This window comes from Pelodiscus sinensis, chromosome 2 (assembly GCF_052426305.1).
Source record: "Pelodiscus sinensis isolate ZL-2025 chromosome 2, ASM5242630v1, whole genome shotgun sequence".
Taxonomy (NCBI): domain Eukaryota; kingdom Metazoa; phylum Chordata; order Testudines; family Trionychidae; genus Pelodiscus; species Pelodiscus sinensis.
This window is the reverse complement of record NC_143053.1, coordinates 262,852,559-262,871,281: the sequence shown is the minus strand read 5'-3', so window position 1 is coordinate 262,871,281 and position 18,723 is coordinate 262,852,559. Positions and strand designations below refer to the sequence as shown.

Genomic DNA, 18,723 nt, shown 5'->3' with positions numbered 1-18,723 from the left:
CAGGCCAGAGCCCGCACCTCCGCAAGGGTGCAGCACGGAGACCGGCACACTGCCCCATGCCTGGCTGTGAGGCACAGCCAGCTGCTATTGGGTAAACCGCAGCATCACAGTCCTGTGAGCGTGGCCCCCACCGAGCCCCTCGCCTGCTCCCGGTGCCTTGGCTGGCTCCCCGAGAGAAGTCCCCACTGGGGCCACACATGTCCCTGGGCTACCATGTGTGAGGGATAGTGGGAGGGAGAAGGGGGTAAGTGCTTGGGACGCCCCTAGGGCTGCCTGAGTTTTGCTGCAAGGATGAGACACCCCCCCAGTCACTCTCCTGGTTCCATCCAGGAGATATCCCACGCGATGGGGATCTGAGAGCCCAGACCGCCTCTGCCAGACGTGCTCCCAGGTACTGTGTAGGGATTCATCTCGCTCCCTGTCAAACACCAGCGATTAGCCCAAAGCCTCACAGCCTCAACCGGCAGCGAGTTCCACAGGTTAACGCAACACAAGTGCCCTCCTGCCCTCCACGGGGCCAGGACACAGACCGGTGGTTACAATACACGGAGGAGAACCCTACTCCAGGGGCGGTCCTCCTTGCAAACATACCACACAGGGGGCAGGAGGAAGAACCGAGTAGGCCCAAGCCCCACTACTGTGGGGTCACTGGGGCTCAGGGGTGGAGGGCATGAGGTGCGGGGACAGTGGCCAGCCTGCCTGACTGACCCATCCTTTCTTCTCTTCCCTGCAGTGGGACCAAGCACAAGCTGGGGACCCTCCAGTCCGGCAGCAGCAGTGGCAGCAGCAGCATCCCCAGCTGCCCAACCATCCAGGCAGAGGCTTCGCCACTGGGACCAGCTCCTTCGGTGCCACGTGCAGGCTGTCGAGCGCATCGAGGCGGCCATTACGCAACGCATCAAGGCGGACCTGCAATGGCGCCAGGAGGCCTGGGCCACCTTCCAGGCCCAGTGCACAAGGATGGCCGACTCCATCTCCACCCTCACATTGGGCATGGCCTTGCCCCACGCCCCCGCCATCCCTCCCCTAGCACTGCCCATGCCCTCCTGCAATGGCCCCTCCTGCCCCTGCTCCTGCCCCTTCTGCCCACCTCCCCGTGCAGCCTGCCCCGATGAGGACTGCCCCCCATGTCCAGGTCTGCCCCCGCAGGAGTGGTCGCAGGGGCCACCCCTCCAAGGAGTAGCTCCTCCCCCTCCCAGTTGAAGGTCTCCTCCCCCTCTCTCCCTTGTAAATAAAAACATACAAGTTTTTCTGTTAAACAAAACTGTGTTGGTTATTGTGTTACTCAAGGTAACTTAAATAATTGATTTGAGATGCCAATTAGCCAACTAAATTTAAGAAGATTACAAAATGCGGACACCAAATACCATATCTATCACTGGTCATTCCTTTAATTGGTCAGTGGTTTGTGGCACATATATAAATACTGACACTGTAAGTAAAATTTAAACCACAAGACTATATTAACATAGATCACAAACAAGCAAGAAAGGTTAAAACACAAACACAAAGAACATGTACATAGTCTAGACGCAGGGACGATTGTAGTGTTTCTGGCGACCTCAATCCTTTGGTCCTTCCAGGCCTCAGATGAGGAACTACCAGAAGATCCCTCGAAGACGACTGGAATCGGGTACGCTGACTCAAGACTTCCGCACGAACCACGAATCCTCTTCCTGTTCTTCGGGACAGCTTGGACAGGCGATGGTGGCCTAAACCCTAGCCTAAACTAAAAAGAAAAACCCGAACTACATCTGACAAACCCGACAAACATGCACGATGACGGCCGATATGCTTCGAACCAACACTGCCTGATGAACAGTCACGATGACGATAGCTAATTTAACTAAACCTAACTCTGGACTCAATTTAAATTGGTAGGTGCAAGCCTTCCACTTGACCTGACCTGACAGACAAGACTACCAGGAGTCTTCGTACACAAATAAGTATAACCAAAGTTTGTTTGTTGAATGCAGTAAATGTACAATTAGGAGGTAAGGGGAGGGGTCGGGGAAGGATAGAGGATAGGAGGGAGTTGTATGGGGAGACCGAGGTGACCCTACTTTGAGGCCTGTGCGAACATGACCGTTAGGGCCTCTCAGATGCGCACCCCATCCTGGTGCGACTGGCGGATGGCAGGTGTGTGGGGCTGTTCAAACATCTGTGCCTGCCACCCATGCAGGGAGGAAGGCCTTCCCACTCTGCTTCACAATGTTGTGGAGCATGCAGCATGCGGCCAGTACCTCTGTTGCATTCCGCTCACCCATCTTGAGACGGGTGAGCAAACAACGGAAGTGGGCTTTTAAGCAGCCGAAGGCACACTCCACTTGATACCGGGCCCAGTTGAGGCGGTCGTTGAACCGGGCCCGGTTCTGGTCCGGCCGCCCCGTGTAGGGCCGCATTAGCCAGGGCAGCAGGGGGTAGGCTGCGTCCCCGATGATGCAGATGGGCATAGACACATCCCTGACCGTCAATTCCCACCGAGGGAAGTAGGTGCCCGCCTCCAGCTTGCAAAACAGTCCGGAGTTGCGGAGGATGTGGGTGTCGTGTGCCCTGCTGGACCAGCCCGCGTAGACGTCCAGGAAGCGGCCCCAGTGGTCCACGAGGGCCTGGAGAACAATCGAGCCGTACCCCTTCTTGTTCGTGAAATGGGTTGCTCGATGCTTCAGGGCCCGGATGGGGATGTGGGTTGCATCCAGGTCTCCCCCTCAGTTGGGGAACCCGAGGGCAGCGAAGCCGGCCAGCGTAGTGTCCACGTCGCGCAGGCGGATGACTCTTGGGAGCAGGACATCATTGATGGCGTGGACGACCTACAGAAGGGTGCAGAGAAACACAAGAGAACACATCACATACAGCCAGGGGTGAGTGTGCGCTCCCTTGGGCCCCCCCCCCGTGATTCCCTCTGTCCTCATGCATGCACACGCACACACACACACACCAGGGCCCCCTCGTCTCACAGCCCCCCAAATCCCCACCAGCAGTCCTTTGCAAGGGAGGGACGGCCCAAACCTCTGGGTGACCCAGCCTGGAGTCTTGGCTGCCCCATGGCATGGAGTGCAGCACCCTACCCCCACCCCACTCCCCACTACCCCTGGGACTTACCTCCATTACGACGACACTGACGGTGGATCTGCCCACCCCGAATTGCTGTGCCACCGATGGGTAGCTGTCCGGGGTGGCCAGCTTCCACAGCGCGATGGCGACTCTCTTGTTGATGAGGATGGGTGCCCGCAGCCGGGTGGTGGCTCTCTGGAGCGCAGGGGTGAGCCAGGCACACAGCTCCAGGAAGGTCCGCTTTCGCATGCGGAAGTTCCGGAGCCATTGCTGGTCGTCCCATTGCCCCAGGACCAGCCGGTCCCACCAGTCTGTACTGGTGTCCAGTCTCCAGAGTGGCCTCTCCACGCTGGGGTGGAGATGCCACAGGGTCGCCATGGGCTCCCTGGTGAGGGAGTCCAGAGTGATCTGCGCCTCCATGTCCTGGAACAGGAGGGCACCAGCCTGGAGCACCAGCTGCAGGCACTCGAAAATGGCCGACAGGGGCCAGAGCGGGCACAGGGCCACCCCTGGCTCCATGGCAGACAAAACAAGGAAAAAGACAAAAAAACAGGCAAAAGCACTAGGTGGCAAAAGGCAGTGGTGTCCAAAAGTCAGAGGGAAACCACCAAACCTGCTAGGGGCTGTCAGTCCCTGCAACAGGTCCTAACGCAGGGAGCAGGAGACAAACGGCTGCCCGGCGAGACCCCTTTAAGCACGTGTCTGAACGGAGCTCCAGCCCCGCCCCCGGAAAGGGCTGGTGCCCTTTTGCCCTCTGCAAAATGGTTCCAGGCTTCTGCTTTTGTGCAAAAGTGCACCGCCAATGTAGACGTGCTTTTGCGCAAAAGCGCATCGTTATAACGATAACTCCATGCCAGTCTAGACCTTTTTTCCTCACATACTTTTAACGGAAAAACTTTTCAGTTAAAAGCATTTGCGGAAAATCATACCAGTCTAGACGTAGCCCCAGGGTTTCTCTCCCATTCCAAATGGCTGTAACAGAAGCCTTCATTCAAACTCTGCTTACTAGAAAACATTTTTAAAAATTAACTGTAGCTAACTGTAACTGTAACTATAACAGTAACTATGTGAAGGACAAGGAAGAAGAAACGAGCCCTTGCTAATGAGCAACGGGGAGTCCCAGCTAACAGTCAGTGGCAGAAAGAAGGAACTGAAGGGTTGCATTAGGAGGAGCATTGCCAGCAGATCCAGAGAAATGATTATTCCCCTTTATTCGGCTCTGGTGAGGCCACGTCTAGTGTACTGTGTCCAGTTCTGGGATCCCCACTATAGAAAGGATGTGGACGCATTGGAGAGGGTCCAGTAGGGGTGACCAAAATGATTGGACACGGGGGCTGGAGCATATGACTTATGAGGAGAGGCTGAGGGAGTTGGGTCTGTTTAGTCTGCAGAAGCAAAGAGTGAGGGGGGATTTGAGAGCAGCCTTCAACTTCCTGAAGGGAGGTTCCAAAGAGGCTGGAGAGAGGCTGTTCTCAGTAGTGACAGATGGCAGAACAAGGCGCAATGGGCTCAAGTTGCAGTGGAGGAAGTCTAGGTTGGATATTAGAAAAAACTATTTCCCTAGGAGGGTGGTGAAGCACTGGAATGGGTTACCTAGGGAAGTAGTGGAGTCTCCATCCCTAGAGGTGTTTAAGTCTCGGCTTGACAGAGCCCTGGCTGGGTTGATTTAGTTGGGATTGGTCCTGCCTTGGGTAGGGGCTGGACTTGATGACTCCTGAGGTCTCTTCCAGCCCTTTGATTCTAAGAGGGGAGGGTGAGCAGGACTCTGTATTGGGTTCAATTTCAGCCACTCCAGGGGGCATCCAGACAAACCCTATGGCTCACCTCAAGAGACAAAATCTTCCAGCTAATGTGTATGCAGAGTAGGAATAAGAGATCCTCCGGAAAAGGGCTTTTTTCCGGAGGATCGGGGCCAGTCTAGACGCTCTTTTCCGGCTTTTCTACAAGCCGGAAAAAAGCGGCAGACATTTTTATTTAAATGCCGCGGGGGATATTTAAATCCCCTGCGGATTTCCCTATTACGACCTGGAAAATTAGCATGCCCCTTTTGGAAAAGGGGCCAGTGTAGACGTACCCATTCTGTATATGCTCTTCATATATCGGTATAATGTCTGTGTGTGGAGTTATGAATATGTACTCTGTGTGTGGTTGATCAACGGGCTCAGCCTATGGACATGCTAATTAGCAAGGCTCCAGGGACAATAGGTCTCTTAAGTACCAGAGACTCACCTGTGCTCCACTGGGACTCTCTGATTCTGGAACATCCATGGTCCAATGTTGCTGGACAGGAGAGAATCAGTTTATGGAGGTTCCATGGGCACTGTTCCTTTTGCTTTGTTTTTACAGTGCAAATATTTGTAATAAAAATAAAGTGAGCCCTGAACACTCTGTATTCAGTTTTGCAATTGAAATCAATGGAAAATGTCAACACATTAAATAAACATATTCAATTAGTAACAATGTGCTGGAACCCTAGTTTTTTCATTTTATAATTAGGGTAGAAGGTGAAATGGGGGAAGGAGGGGTCCAACAAGAAGGGTGAGAATGGCTACGACCACTGGTCATGTGTGTCCTAGAACAATGTCAGTACAAGTGAGTGATCACAGTTTGTTTGGTCAGTGAGAAAAGTTAAACTCTTACAAGCAATCACTACAAACACTGGGCAGTAGGGCAGGAGATGGTGAAGGAGGGGGGATCTTAGGAGGGTTTTTGAGAAGGATGAGGACAGGCACTTGGAGGGGAGTTATCAATGGACCATGAATGACTATTGCTGCAATAAAAGAGACACATGGCGGGAGATCATAAAAGAGCTACATGAGTTTAGGGTGACATATTGCAATCATGCAAGTCATGGGGGTTAGGTCCATCAATGGCTATTAGCTGGGATGGCAGGAATGGTGTCCGTGGCCTCTGTTTGTCAGAAACTGTGAATGGGCGACAGGGGAGGGCTCACATGATGGTTCTCTGTTCTGTTCCCTCCCTCGGGGCACCTGGCACTGGCCAGTATTGGCAGACAGGACACTGGGCTGGATGGACCTTTGGTCTTACACTGGGTGGCCGCTCTTATGTTCTTAATCCTTACCCTGGGTTTCACACAACGGAGTACACAGACGGGGGAATGGCAAGCCCAGCCAGTCTAATGGTTCTTTGCCCAGCACCTCAGCTTTATATCTGGGTGCTGTGTTTGTTTCCTCCCCACCAAACAGACATTAATTTACCTCTCCCGTTAGTGAGTGCAATCTCACAGGCCTGTCTACAATGAAGTGACATCAAAGGGAGGGACGCTTCTCTTAAAAGCCTTTCAAGAGTGGGACAGACTGGTTGCTTAATGGAAATAGCTATTTAATATTGGTAGAATTGAATTGGGTTCTGTACTTTTGGTAATTTTTTCAAGATCTGTTTGTCTGAGAAGTTGCTCTTTTGCAAAGGATTCTCTGTATATGATGTTGGTAAAGAACAACTGCTAGTTTCATTTATTGATCCTTATAAAATGTTCTATCCTGGGCTGGTCTACACTGGAAGGTTAGGTCACCTCTTTAAATCACTCAGGAATGAAATAGTCGTACCTGACCTAAGCTCCAGTGTAGCTAATACTTGGTCAATGGAGTCTCAGAGGGGGAGCTGAGCACCTGAAAGTAAGTAACACCCAATGAAACCTACCTTTGGTTTCTTCTGTCTGCCTTTTTGTTTTTTTCCAGTGGGACTTCTCTGTTTCCATGGATGGCTGCTCTTTTTCCTGAGCTCTTTCTAGTGTTTCCATTAGCATATCAACTTCCATTTCATCCTTGGGAGCCTTTTTAGAAGGCCCCAGCGATTGTTTACACACTGGATATTGTTCATTCTTCTCCACCATCTCCACAATCTTACCCAGCAGCTTCTCCGCCTGGGCATCCCGCACCTCCCCTGTAGCTTTGTTGTTGAAAGCACAGTATCGGTCGTCGCACTCTCTGATCAGGCTCAGAAGCGGTTTGCTATCCTGGCGGGAGAGATACTCCTCCAGGCTCTCACTGCCTAGATCTTCTCTGTGGGTGAATACGACGATCGTATATTTCATGGCCTCAGAGCCAAAGATCTCTTGTACTCTCCTCACTGCCTGCTGGTCTTCCGCCGTGTACCGGCCTAGCTGAGTCACCAGCACCAGTGCATGGGGATCTGGCCTGGAAAGTTCCAGACAGCGACAGATCTCCTCAATGGTTTGTTCATCAGAGTCATTGGTGTAAAAAATAGCAGGGGTGTCGATAACCAAAACCTTCCTTCCTCGCCAGGTCCTGATGTCTTGGCTGCACCACCTAGTGACGGGTGATGCCTGGAGTCCGGACAGAAATGTCTCCTTACCCAGGATGGTGTTTCCTGTGGCACTTTTCCCGCCTCCCATCTTAACGACAAGGATGATCCTCAGCTCTGGTTCCCCAGGGATGCGGCTGCCAGTCCTCAGACCTGCTGGGAGCAAATGTGACAGATTCAGAACATCCCTGGCCAGACCCCAAAGGGAGGGGTGAGAACCACAACATGTGGCCCTGTGCTCACAGGTGGCTTGTGGCTTTCACAGTCAGTGACAGAGTAAGTGGTGGCCAGGGGGCTACTGAACTAACTCTTAAATATTGGAGGTCTTGGGTCCATCTGAGTCATGCTGGAAGTGAAGTGACCCTTTATCACATTGGATAGACATAGCACAAGACAGCACCTTTGACTGTCTGGTTAGGACACACCAGGAGGAGAGGACGAGGGAGTTCTGCATTCGGGGCTGAGCCCGGTAAATGGAGCTGTGTTGGACCCCGGACTGAAGCAGCAGGTGAGGAGTGGCAGAGCCACTAGTGGCAGAGCCCTGGGATCTGGGAAGCAGCAAGGTGGTGTGGTTTGAAATGAGACTGGAACAGGGTAAATTGGAGATAAGGAGGGACGTTTGGAGCCCCAGGACTGAAACAGGAGGGGTTGCTGAGAGTTCACGCTGAGGTTCATGATTGGAGCTTTGAGACACATTTGCATGTCATGTGATTCAGTGCTCATAAGGATCCCTGGGCTTGTATCCAGTTCCAAACATGAAACCAGCTGGCCCTGCCATGAATTCTACTCCAGCTCGTCAAGAGTTCAAAACCACACAATATCTGGACATCTGTTTGGGAAAAACAGATGGCCAGGAGAACAGGGGCATACTGCAGTTCTAGACCAAAGGTACAAAAAGAGCCATGTAGGACGCCCGAGGACTGAAAGAGGAAGCTGGGGAGGACTGAAGTTCATGAGCCAAACTGCAAGAAAATTTTGATTCTCACTGAAGAGCTCTGGCCTGTTATGCTTGGTAGAATGGTGGTCCCTTTGCTTAGCAGTGGCTTGTGGTGGGAGGCAGTCCTGTGCAAAAGGGAGGGCAGAAGACTGGCAGCCTGTGGGGTAGTGTTAGGCCTGATACACAGAAGCTGAAGTCATGATAAAGTGTGTATCCATGGCTGGAGGAGTAGAGATTACTGCCAAGTGGTTTAACTGTTATTCAGCTTCAGGGGGTAGCTGAGTTAGTCTGCTACAGAAAAAAATAAACCAATGGTCTGGTGGCGCTTTATAGACTAACAAAACATGGAGATGGGATCATGAGCTTTTGTGGGCACAGCCCAGTTCCTGTATGTATGTATTTAGCTTTTGGGGGATTTTGAGCCCACATCTCCACTATGAAATTAGGTTGAATTTATTATGGTTGATTTCTTACCACCCGATTGTGTAAAGGTGAGTGTGTATATCCCCACTGTGTGCAAGAATTCAACACACTCTGAAGTAGAGCCTCTCCAGTAAAGAGGCTACTATTGACTTTGAGAGGGATGCACTGTGGGTAGCTATTGTGCAGTGCCTGTGCCCCTTTGCATTCTGGGTTCTGCTCCCAGTGCATGCTGGGACCAACAATGAGCAGCAGATGAGTCTGGATGCATGTCATCAGTGTCCCATAATGCACTAATCTATGCCCCCTCCTCTCCTTGAGAGCAATGGCAAGCAGCCTTTTTGCATCCTTCCCCCCGTTACCCACACAGAGGCCCTAGAAGTCTAACTATGGACCCAGGGGCAGTCGCTGCAGCTGGGGTTGGGGAAGGCAGGCCCTCAGCTCCACCTACTGCCCTGCTCCCTCCACTGAGGGGAAGAGGAGGAGCAGTGTGACAAGTGAGTGTGCCCCCCCTCACTGTAAGGAGGGGAAGAGCACACACGTGTGTGCCCCAGCATTCCTGGAGCAGTGCACACTGAAGCAGCTGCATGGCCTGAGCCAGCCCAAGCCTCCCTGGCCCTGGGAGTAGCAGGAAGGGAGGTGTCCACATGGCCCAAGCCAGCCCAAGCTTCCCCAGCCCCTGGAGCAGTGAGGAGAGAGGCAGCGTGTGGCCCGAGCCAGCCCAGAACACAGGGAGCCACGCACTCAGGGCCAGAAACACTCTGCCCCCAGCACACTGGCAGCAGACATTCGGGGAGGAGGGGAGGAGTGTGGGTGGGGCCAGGCTGGCAGGGTGGGAAGGCAGAGCCCACACACTGCGTAGACCGCCTGTGACAATGCAAAATAGTGCACAGACGACCAGTTGCCAATGAAAACTCACTATTAATTACATAATTACACCTGAGCCATTTTGCTAGTGCTGCAGCCGGGGAGAACAGTTTAACTTAAATTAGAATAAATGTTTTAACTTTCCCATGTCGGTTTATCAAACTTAGAATCAGACTCATAGAACACTATGGCTGTGTCTAAACTGGCATGATTTTGCACAAATACTTTTAACTGAAAAGTTTTTCCATTAAATGTATTTGTGCAAAAGAACGTCTACACTGGCACAGATGCTTTTGCGCAAAATACATCTTTTGCGCAAAAGCATCTGTGCCAGTGTAGATGCTCTCTAGCGCAAGAAAGCTTCAATGGCCATTTTAGCCATTGGGTTTTCTTGCACAAGAAATTAACATTCCTGTCTACACTGGCCCTCTTGCGCAAGTATTCTTGCTCAAGAGGGCTTATCCCTGAGCGGGAGCGTCAGAGTATTTGCACAAGAACCACTGATTTTGTACAGTATAAAGTCAGTGTTCTTGCGCAAATTCTCGCGGCCAGTGTAGACAGGCAGCAAGATTTTTTGCCAATGTAGACACAGCCGCCGAGCGGAAGGGACCTCAAGAGGTCATCAAATACAGTCCCCTGACCTCACAGCAAGACCCAGTACTGTCTAGATCATCCCTGACAGGTGTCAGTCCAACCTGCTCTTAAATATCTCCAGGGATGGAGATTCCACAACCTCCCGAGGCAATTTATTCTAGTGTTTGACCACTGTGACAAGCAGGAAGTTTTTCCTAATGTCCAACCTAAACCCCTCTTCCTGAAGTTTAAGCCCATTGCTTCTTGTTCTATCCTCAAAGGCCAAGGAGAACAATTTTTCTCCCTTCTCCTTGTAACAGCCTTTTAGATACCTGAAAACTGCTATCGTGTCCCTAAACAAACCCAATTCTTTCAGCCTTCCCTCATAGCTCATGTTCTCTAGACCTTTCATCATTCCTGTTGTTCTTCTCTGGACCTTCTCCAATTTCTCCACATCTTTATTAAAATGCGGTGTCCAGAACTGGACACAATACTCCTAGGCTACGTCTACACTGGCACCCTTTTCCGGAAATGCTTGAAACGGAACAGTTTTCCACTATAAGTATTTCCGAAAAAAGCGCGTCTACATTGGCAGGATGCTTTTCCGGAAAAGCACTTTTTCTGGAAAAGCGTCCACGGCCAATATAGCTGCGCTTTTCGGGAAAAAAGCCCCGATCGTCATTTTCGCGATTGGAGCTTTTTTGCAGAAAAGACTACTGTGCTGTCTACACTGACCCTTTTCTGGAACAGTTTTTCTGGAAAAGGACTTTTGTACGAACGGGAGCAGCATAGTTTTTCCAGAAAAACACTGACAATTTTACAGTAGATCGTCATTTTTTTTCTGGAAAAGCAAGCAGCCAGTGTAGACAGCTCGCAGCTTATTCCAGAAAAGCAGCTGCTTTTCCGGAATAAGTGGCCAGAGGAGAAGAATGACTTCTTCTGTCTTGTTACTATATCCCAGAATCATATTTGCTTTTTTTGCAACAGGGTCACACTGCTGACTCATATTTAGCTTGTGGTCCACTATAACCCCTAGATCCCTTTCCACCATGCTCCTTCCTAGACAGTCGCTTCCCATTCTGTATGTATGAAACTGATTGTTCCTTCCTAAGTGGAGCACTTTGCATTTGTCTTTATTAAACTTCATCCTGTTTTCTCCAATTTATCCAGATCATTTTGAATTATGATTTACTATGAATTATTTAAAACTTCAGTTTAAATAATGTAAAATATTATGTCCAAAACAAAAGGTTTCAATATTTCTTTATGGCAGGAGTGGAGAACCTGTTTTGGGTTGGGAGTCACTCACCCCACAGAAAAATCAGTTGCAGAATGGCACAAGTGAGAACCAAAAAAAACCTCTTCCCCAAACCCCCAACCGAGATACCTCACCCCTCTGTGCTCTAGCCCTATGGAGTGAAGGAAAGGGACAGGGAGGACTGAGGTTCAGGGTTGCCCATATGTCAGTTTTACTTTTCTGGGGTTCCAGAGTTAGTGGTTTTTGGGGATCCCTTTGGGCTCTAGAGAGGGGACAAAAATGAGGGGTTTAATGTGTGGGACAGAACTGCCAGTGAATGAGCCCCATGATTTCCCTCGATCTTCTGCATCACCTATGCCCCCCAATGCAAGCCCTGCCCCCTCGCATCCTGCCTCTGCATCCTCCTTCATCCCCCGCTCCTACCCCTAGATCCCTGTGCCCGCAACACACTCACCCACAGGACATCAGTGCTAGAGCAAGGAGAGATGGTGGAGAAGGGGGCCAGAGTCTCTTTTCTCCCCAAACCAGCTCTTTGCCTGCAGCTCCAAGGATGGGAGAGGCAGAGCCCGGGCTTCCCAGGGCTGGCTCTAACCTTGCTGGGCGCAGAGGGACACTGAGGGAGGGACTCCCTAACTCTGCAAAGAGCCCATGGAGAGCAGCACAGGCCCCGATACATCACATGTGCCAGCTGCCCAGTCCCATTCCTTCCTGAAGCAGGAAGTCTGAAGCTGGGAGTGGGGTGTTAACACCTTAGGTTCTGGGATCTGCATGCCCTGGTCAGGCAGGGGCAGCCCCAGGGACACACATGCCTCTCCTGCCCCCTCTTTCAGCAGGAAGCCAGATCTATTGCGCCAGCTGCAGCTGCATGGCTGAGCTGGAGCCACAGCTTTGGCTCCCCACTGTGCGGGGTGGAGGGGGCTGAGATTCTGCCCCACGTGCCTCTGGAAATCAGATCACATGCTGGGGGTTGTCGACCCCTGCTCTACTCTGAAGCGTAAGAAAACCAGAATGAGACTGTCATGGTTAGGAGCACTGACCAGTACCCAGTGACTAAGGGGCTAACTCAAGGACCTAGAAAAGATGTTGGCTAGGATGGATTCAGGCAATTAGCCAATAACAATGCAGGTAGTAACATCAAACTGGGACTGGGCGTTTTTTCTCTCTCTCTTCTTTGTTTGAGGTCAGAACAGTTTCTCTCAGAGACTGGGGGAGTGGGAGACACTTCTCTCTCCAAAAACAGACTCCTTGAAATGTGTAAGTAGGGAAAAGTTTAGATAGTCCATCACACTTTACCGTTTTCCTTGTTTGGAAATCATTGTCTGAGCTGGCTGATTGTTTTTGTCTTTTGTAACTAAGGATTACAGCCCAGGGACTTTCCCTGAGTCTGTGTCATTTCATGGCTATTTACCACCTAGTCAATTTACTATGCTTGCAGCAGTAGTTTTGTTTTAATAATAAAAGATTGTTTCTTTTCTAATTAACCACTATTGGTTGATTGTTGTGTCCTTAGGACTCACTGCCTAGTCACAAGGAAAGATTCCATTGCTGTCTGTGGATTCCTTCTGTTTGTTTTCCCAATGCCAAGCAAAATGGAGGTTGGGCCAGAGGGGAGCTGTGCCTTAGGGAGGGGATTTCCAAGTGATCTCTTCCCTGATTTTCTTGGAATCACTTGGGTGGGTTCAGCCGGAACCAGTCTTGTCTTTTTTGGATCTCAGTAATCAGAGATCGAGTAAGTTTGTCTCTGGGAATCACAGAGACAGGTTCTGCAGAGATTATTCAGGTAGCGGACCCATCTCTGCACACAGAGTGTCAGGTTGGGGGATTGAGCCATGACAGAGACCCACTCTGACAGTGAAGCGAGTAGCAGTTGCCCTCTGGAAGCTTGCAACACCAGATAGCTACCGGTCAGCTGGGAGTAAATTCAGAGGGGGGAAATCTACAGTGGGGGCTGTAGTGATTCAAGTGGACAAGGCAATCAATACTCTCCTGCTATGGAGGGCAGTGACTCTGGGAAACGTGGGTGCCATTGTGGAGGGCTTTGCTGAGATGGGGTTCCCCAACTGTGGTGGGGCGATGGATGGAATTCACATCCCCATCTTGCCTCCCAACCACCTTGCCACAGAGTATATACACTGCAAGGGCACTTCTCCATGGTGCTGCAGGAACTGAGGGATCACAAGGGCTGTTCCACCGACATCAGCATTGAATGGACAGGAAAGGTGCATGAGGCACACATCTTCAGGATCATCTGTCTGTTCGCACTAGGTTAGTCCTCAGTCCTAGATAATGGTCTAGATTAAGAGGGGCAATAGAGCTTCTGCGGGCCTGATCTGGTCCACCAAGCGGTTAATCCAGCCTGTAGATGCCCTGCCACTCCCCCATCCCCAGGCTAATGAAGGCCTGGGAACGGGGAAGCATATGAAGTTCATTCTAAGTGCTGCGCTCCCCTTGCAGGGTGGGAGCAGGAAGTGAGAGATTTTGCGTCCTTCCCCTGCCCTCAGGCCCTGATTGATCTGTGGGCAGGAGGAGCACGCAAAGTCTCCTCTCGCCGTCAGGAGCGCAGGCGCATAGAGGGAGCTTCCAGCTGTTCTGAACAGCTGGCAGTTCTCTCTGGGAAGAGAGGAGGCAAAGACTTCACACACTCGCCCACCCGAAGGCCAATCAGGGTCTGTGGGTGAAGGGAGAATGGAAGTGTTCTGGCCCCACCCCTTCTGCTCAAGGCCCCACCCCTTCCAAGGCAGCCTGTAGCCACTTCAGAAATTTGTGAATCACCCCTTCGCCCCCATCTAAAATTATTGCCCACTCCTGTCTAGATGGACATTTGGTCTGACCCAATGTGGCCATTCCTTTGTTGTTGTATTGTGAGTCTGGGAGGAGGTTTTAATCTGGGCCACAGGAAATGGGTCAGGAGCAGATGTCCATTTCTGGTTTGCTGGCATAGGGCTGGTAGGTATAGTCATATTTGCAGTTCAGACTGACCAGAGACAAAGTGTGGAGTGAAAAGGGGAGGGGCATGAGGACCCAGCTTTGGGCTACCCTCAGAGAAAGGAGGTGGTGGGGAGAGAGAGGCTTACCCTCTGGCAGACACTCTGGCAGAGTGATTAGGGGGTGGGAGTAGAGGAAGCGATTGCAGATGGCCAGGGAAGTCAGGTTTCCAGAAGAGCACAGCTGACTGTGCTGAAGGCAGGGAGCTAGTTGAGGGGTGGGTGATTGGAGTCCTGGTTCTGAGCTTTGGCCAGGCAGTGGTCATTACAGACCTTGCTGAGAGCAGCTTTGGTGAAGTGTTGCTGGCAGAAGCCGGATTAGAGAGTCTGGGATGGAGCTGGAGGAGGGAAACGGCACAGCAACTGTAACCATCCCCGTCAGCGAGCGTAGGGACGACAGGGAATGGGGTGGCAACAGAGAAGCAAGAGGGGTCTTATTGAGACTGAAGCTTGTTGGTCTGTGAGGGGAGGGGCCAGAGAAGGTGAGAGGCTGAGCACAAGAGTAACAGGGGACAGGTGGGGGGGAGTATCAGGAGATGCTCTGGTTCCTGTCCCGAGGGGCTGGGCCTCACTTCCTGCTCCAGGTGCTGTGACCCACAGAGTGGGGTTGCAGTGACAGTCACTTTTGGCCCAGCTGCCCTGCCCTGCAGCATGATTGAGGGGGTGAGAGGGAGGCAAGAGGTGGCTGGGACAGGTAAGAATGGCTCTGTCACCTGGGGTCCCTCTGTCAGAAGGGAGGGGTACCCAGGCCTAACATGAGTGACACTGTGACCCTGTGCTCCAGGCCGTGATGCCCAGAGGGAGGGGGCAGGCCCAGATGTCTGTGAGTGCGTGGTTCTCACAGACCCTCCCGGGAGCTGTCACTGGCTGGGACCACTCCTAACTGTGTTTTTACCGGTATAGCTTCTAACCAACAACTCTCCTACAAGAGTCACTGGGCCCACACCAGGGGCTGCACTAATTTAATTCAATCTTTTCATTGACCAGTTTCATTGCACTGGTACAAATGTTGAGTGTGAACCTGTCTCAGGGTACATCTACACTACAGCACTAATTCGAAATAAGCTAATTCGAACTAACGCGTCTAGAACTAAAAACTAATTCGAATTAGCGTTTTGCTAATTCGAACCAGCGCGTCCACACTGATTGGACGCAGGGGGGCATTTAAGGGCAGCTGAAACCGGTTCTGGCAGGGCATCAGGTCAGTAGTTGCTTTGTGTGGCTGCTGTCTGAGGCTATCTGAGGCTCGTGCTTAAAGGGACCCGCCTGGACAGCCGGTTCTCAGCTTTTCCTGCTTGCTTGCCAACCTCGCCGAGGGACAGCAAAGCGTTGGTCTCTGTGCCCGTCTGTGTCGGTGCTTCCCTTCGGGGCCGCCGCCGCAGGTGGCAACATGGAGCCAGAGCTCGCCCTGCACCTTCTGGTGCACTTTCTGGACTTGCTGCTGCAAGCCTGCCAGCAATGGCTCGAGGCTGCCTGGCACCACCTGGTGCACGTCAGCCCCCTGCCTCTCCGCCTGGCCGCCCTGGGGGCCGTGGAGGAGCCGCGGCGGCGCCCCGGCACCGGCATGCCCCACCGCGTCTGGCGTCTGGACACCAGCAGCGACTGGTGGGACTGCATCATCCTGGAGCGCTGGGAAGACCGACAGTGGACCCAGAACTTCAGGATGAGGAGGGACACCTTCCTGGAGCTCTGCGAGTGGCTCGCCCCTGCCCTGCGCAGAAGGGACACTCGCATAAGGCCCGCCATCCCCCTCCAGAAGCGGGTGGCCATCGCCCTATGGAAGCTCTCCACACCGGACAGCTACCGATCCGTCGGGAACCAGTTTGGCGTGGGGAGATCCACCGTCGGAGCGGTGCTCATGCAGGTACGGCACTCGTCGGCCACCGAGCCGGAGTGAGAGGAGGAGTTGGGCCGCCCCAGGGAAAAAGGGGGGGGGGAGGGAGGAGGCGAAAGCGCCCCGCACCGGAGGGGTCGGTCTGTCCCGGCCGTACTACACGCCGCCAGGGGGGTTGCTTCCAGGAGTGGGGCGCGGGGCACTGCCAGGGCACGAATGCTCCCAGCCACCCGGGCGCCCCACTGATTGGCGCTTTGCTGTGTCTCTCCGCAGGTGGTCAAGGCCATCAACCGGGTGCTGCTCTGCAGGGTGGTCTGCCTCGCCGACCCAGATGCCGTCATCTGGGGATTCGGCGCCCTCGGCTTCCCCAACTGCGGGGGGGCCATCGATGGGACGCACATCCCCATCCGTGCCCCGGAACACCAGGCGTCCCGGTACGTCAACAGAAAGGGGTACTTCTCCGTCATCCTGCAGGCCGTGTGTGACCACCGGGGCCAGTTCACGGACATTAATGTGGGCTGGTCCGGCAAAGCACACGACGCCCGGGTGTTCCACAACTCCTCCGTGTGCCAGCGGCTGCAGGCCGGGACCTTCTTCCCCGACCGCCACATCAGGGTCGGGGACGTGGACATGCCCGTCTGTCTGGTGGGGGATGCCACCTATCCACTGCAGCCATGGCTGATGAAGCCCTACACAGGGCACCTCAATCCCTCCCGCCAGGCCTTCAATGCCAGGCTGACCAGGGCCCGCATCGTGGTGGAGGGGGCCTTCGGGCGACTGAAAGCCCGCTTTCGATGCCTCCTCACCTGCCTGGACCTGGCCGAGCACAACATCCCTCCCGTGGTGGCAGCATGTTGTGTGCTCCACGATTTATGTGAGAGAAAGGGGGAGGCTTTCCTGCCAGCCTGGATGGCTGAGGGTGAGTGCATGGCTGGACACTGTGGTGAGCCCCACACCGCCGCCGTCCGGGAAGCCCAGTGGGGGGCCGTCCGGATCCGGGAAGCCCTGCGGGAGAGCTTCCTGGTGGAGGAGGAGGACTGACCTCTTCCTTGCATGCCCCACTGGGGCTTTCCTCCACCCTACCCCCCTTCCTCTTTCCCCTCCCTACCTACTGTTAAATAAAGACACCTGATTTTCAAACAAAAACGTCTTTTTATTTTACATAACTGGGGTGGAGAGAGGGAGGAAGAAGGGTGGGAGAGGGGAGGGGGAAACCTGGGACGAGGGAGCAGGAAGGGGAGGGAAGGGAGGAAGGGAAAGGAAAGCTCAGGGGTGGGGGTCCGGCTGCCTCTCCCGTCTCGCAACACTGTGGGTCCAGGGGCGTTGTTGGGAATGGTTGCGGAGGGTGGGGCAGGAGGGACGGGGGGTGTGGAGGAAGCAGGAGCAGGAGGGGAAGCAGGGGGAGCAGTGGGAGCAGTGGGAGCAGGAGCACAAGCAGGAGGATTTGGGAAGCAGTCCAGCAGGCTCTGGAGGTGGCCTCGCAGGGCACAGCCCTGCTCCTCCAGGGCCTCCAAACTCCTCCGGCGCAGCCTCAGGTCCTCCTGGACCCAGTCGTCCTGGATACGGATCTGTTGCTCCAGGAACCGGAGGTGCCGCCTCTGGTAGTCCTCCTGGTTCCTGGCTCTCCTGCTGGCCCGGGCGTGGGCGGCTGCTGCAGGCGGGGTGGTGCGCCCTGCAGTCCCAGGTGCTGCGGTTGTGGTGCAACAAGAACAGTGGTCAATTACCCCAGGGGCCCAGGTGTATGAAACCCAGCTCCCCTCTGCAAGGCCAGGGCCCCTGCATAGAATCATAGAATCATAGAATAATAGGACTGGAAGGGACCTCGAGAGGTCATCGAGTCCAGCCCCCCGCCCTCAAGGCAGGATCAAGCTCCGTCTACACCATCCCTGACAGATGTCTATCTAACCTGTTCTTAAATATCTCCAGAGAGGGAGATTCCACCACCTCCCTTGGCAATTTATTCCAATATTTGACCACCCTGACAGTTAGGAATTTTTTCCTAATGTCCAATCTAAACCTCCCCTGCTGCACTTTAAGCCCATTACTCCTTGTCCTGTCCTCAGAAACCAAGAGGAACAAATTTTCTCCTTCCTCCTTGTGACACCCTTTTAGATATTTGAAAGCCGCTATCATGTCCCCCCTTAATCTTCTTTTTTCCAAACTAAACAAGCCCAGTTCATGAAGCCTGGCTTCATAGGTCATGTTCTCTAGACCTTTAATCATTCTTGTCGCTCTTCTCTGTACCCTTTCCAATTTCTCCACATCTTTCTTGAAATGTGGCACCCAGAACTGGACACAGTACTCCAGCTGAGGCCTAACTAGTGCAGAGTAGAGCGGCAAATGACTTCACGAGTTTTGCTTACAACACACCTGTTGATACAACCTAGAATCATATTTGCTTTTTTTGCAACAGCATCACACTGTTGACTCATATTCAACTTGTGGTCCACTATGACCCCTAGATCCCTTTCCGCCATGCTCCTTCCTAGACAGTCGCTTCCCATCTTGTATG

The 18,723-nt window shown here is 53.0% G+C and overlaps 1 protein-coding gene and 1 pseudogene across 2 annotated transcripts in view; one reads left to right on the top strand and one right to left on the bottom strand.

Annotated features, from left to right (window-relative positions):
* Window positions 1–18,723, top strand: part of LOC112545555 (stonustoxin subunit alpha-like) — a 298,534-nt gene that overhangs the window by 66,492 nt on the left and 213,319 nt on the right. The gene's annotated exons all lie outside the window — the stretch shown is intronic.
* LOC149525500 (GTPase IMAP family member 1 pseudogene) lies at window positions 5,572–10,817 on the bottom strand (annotated as a pseudogene).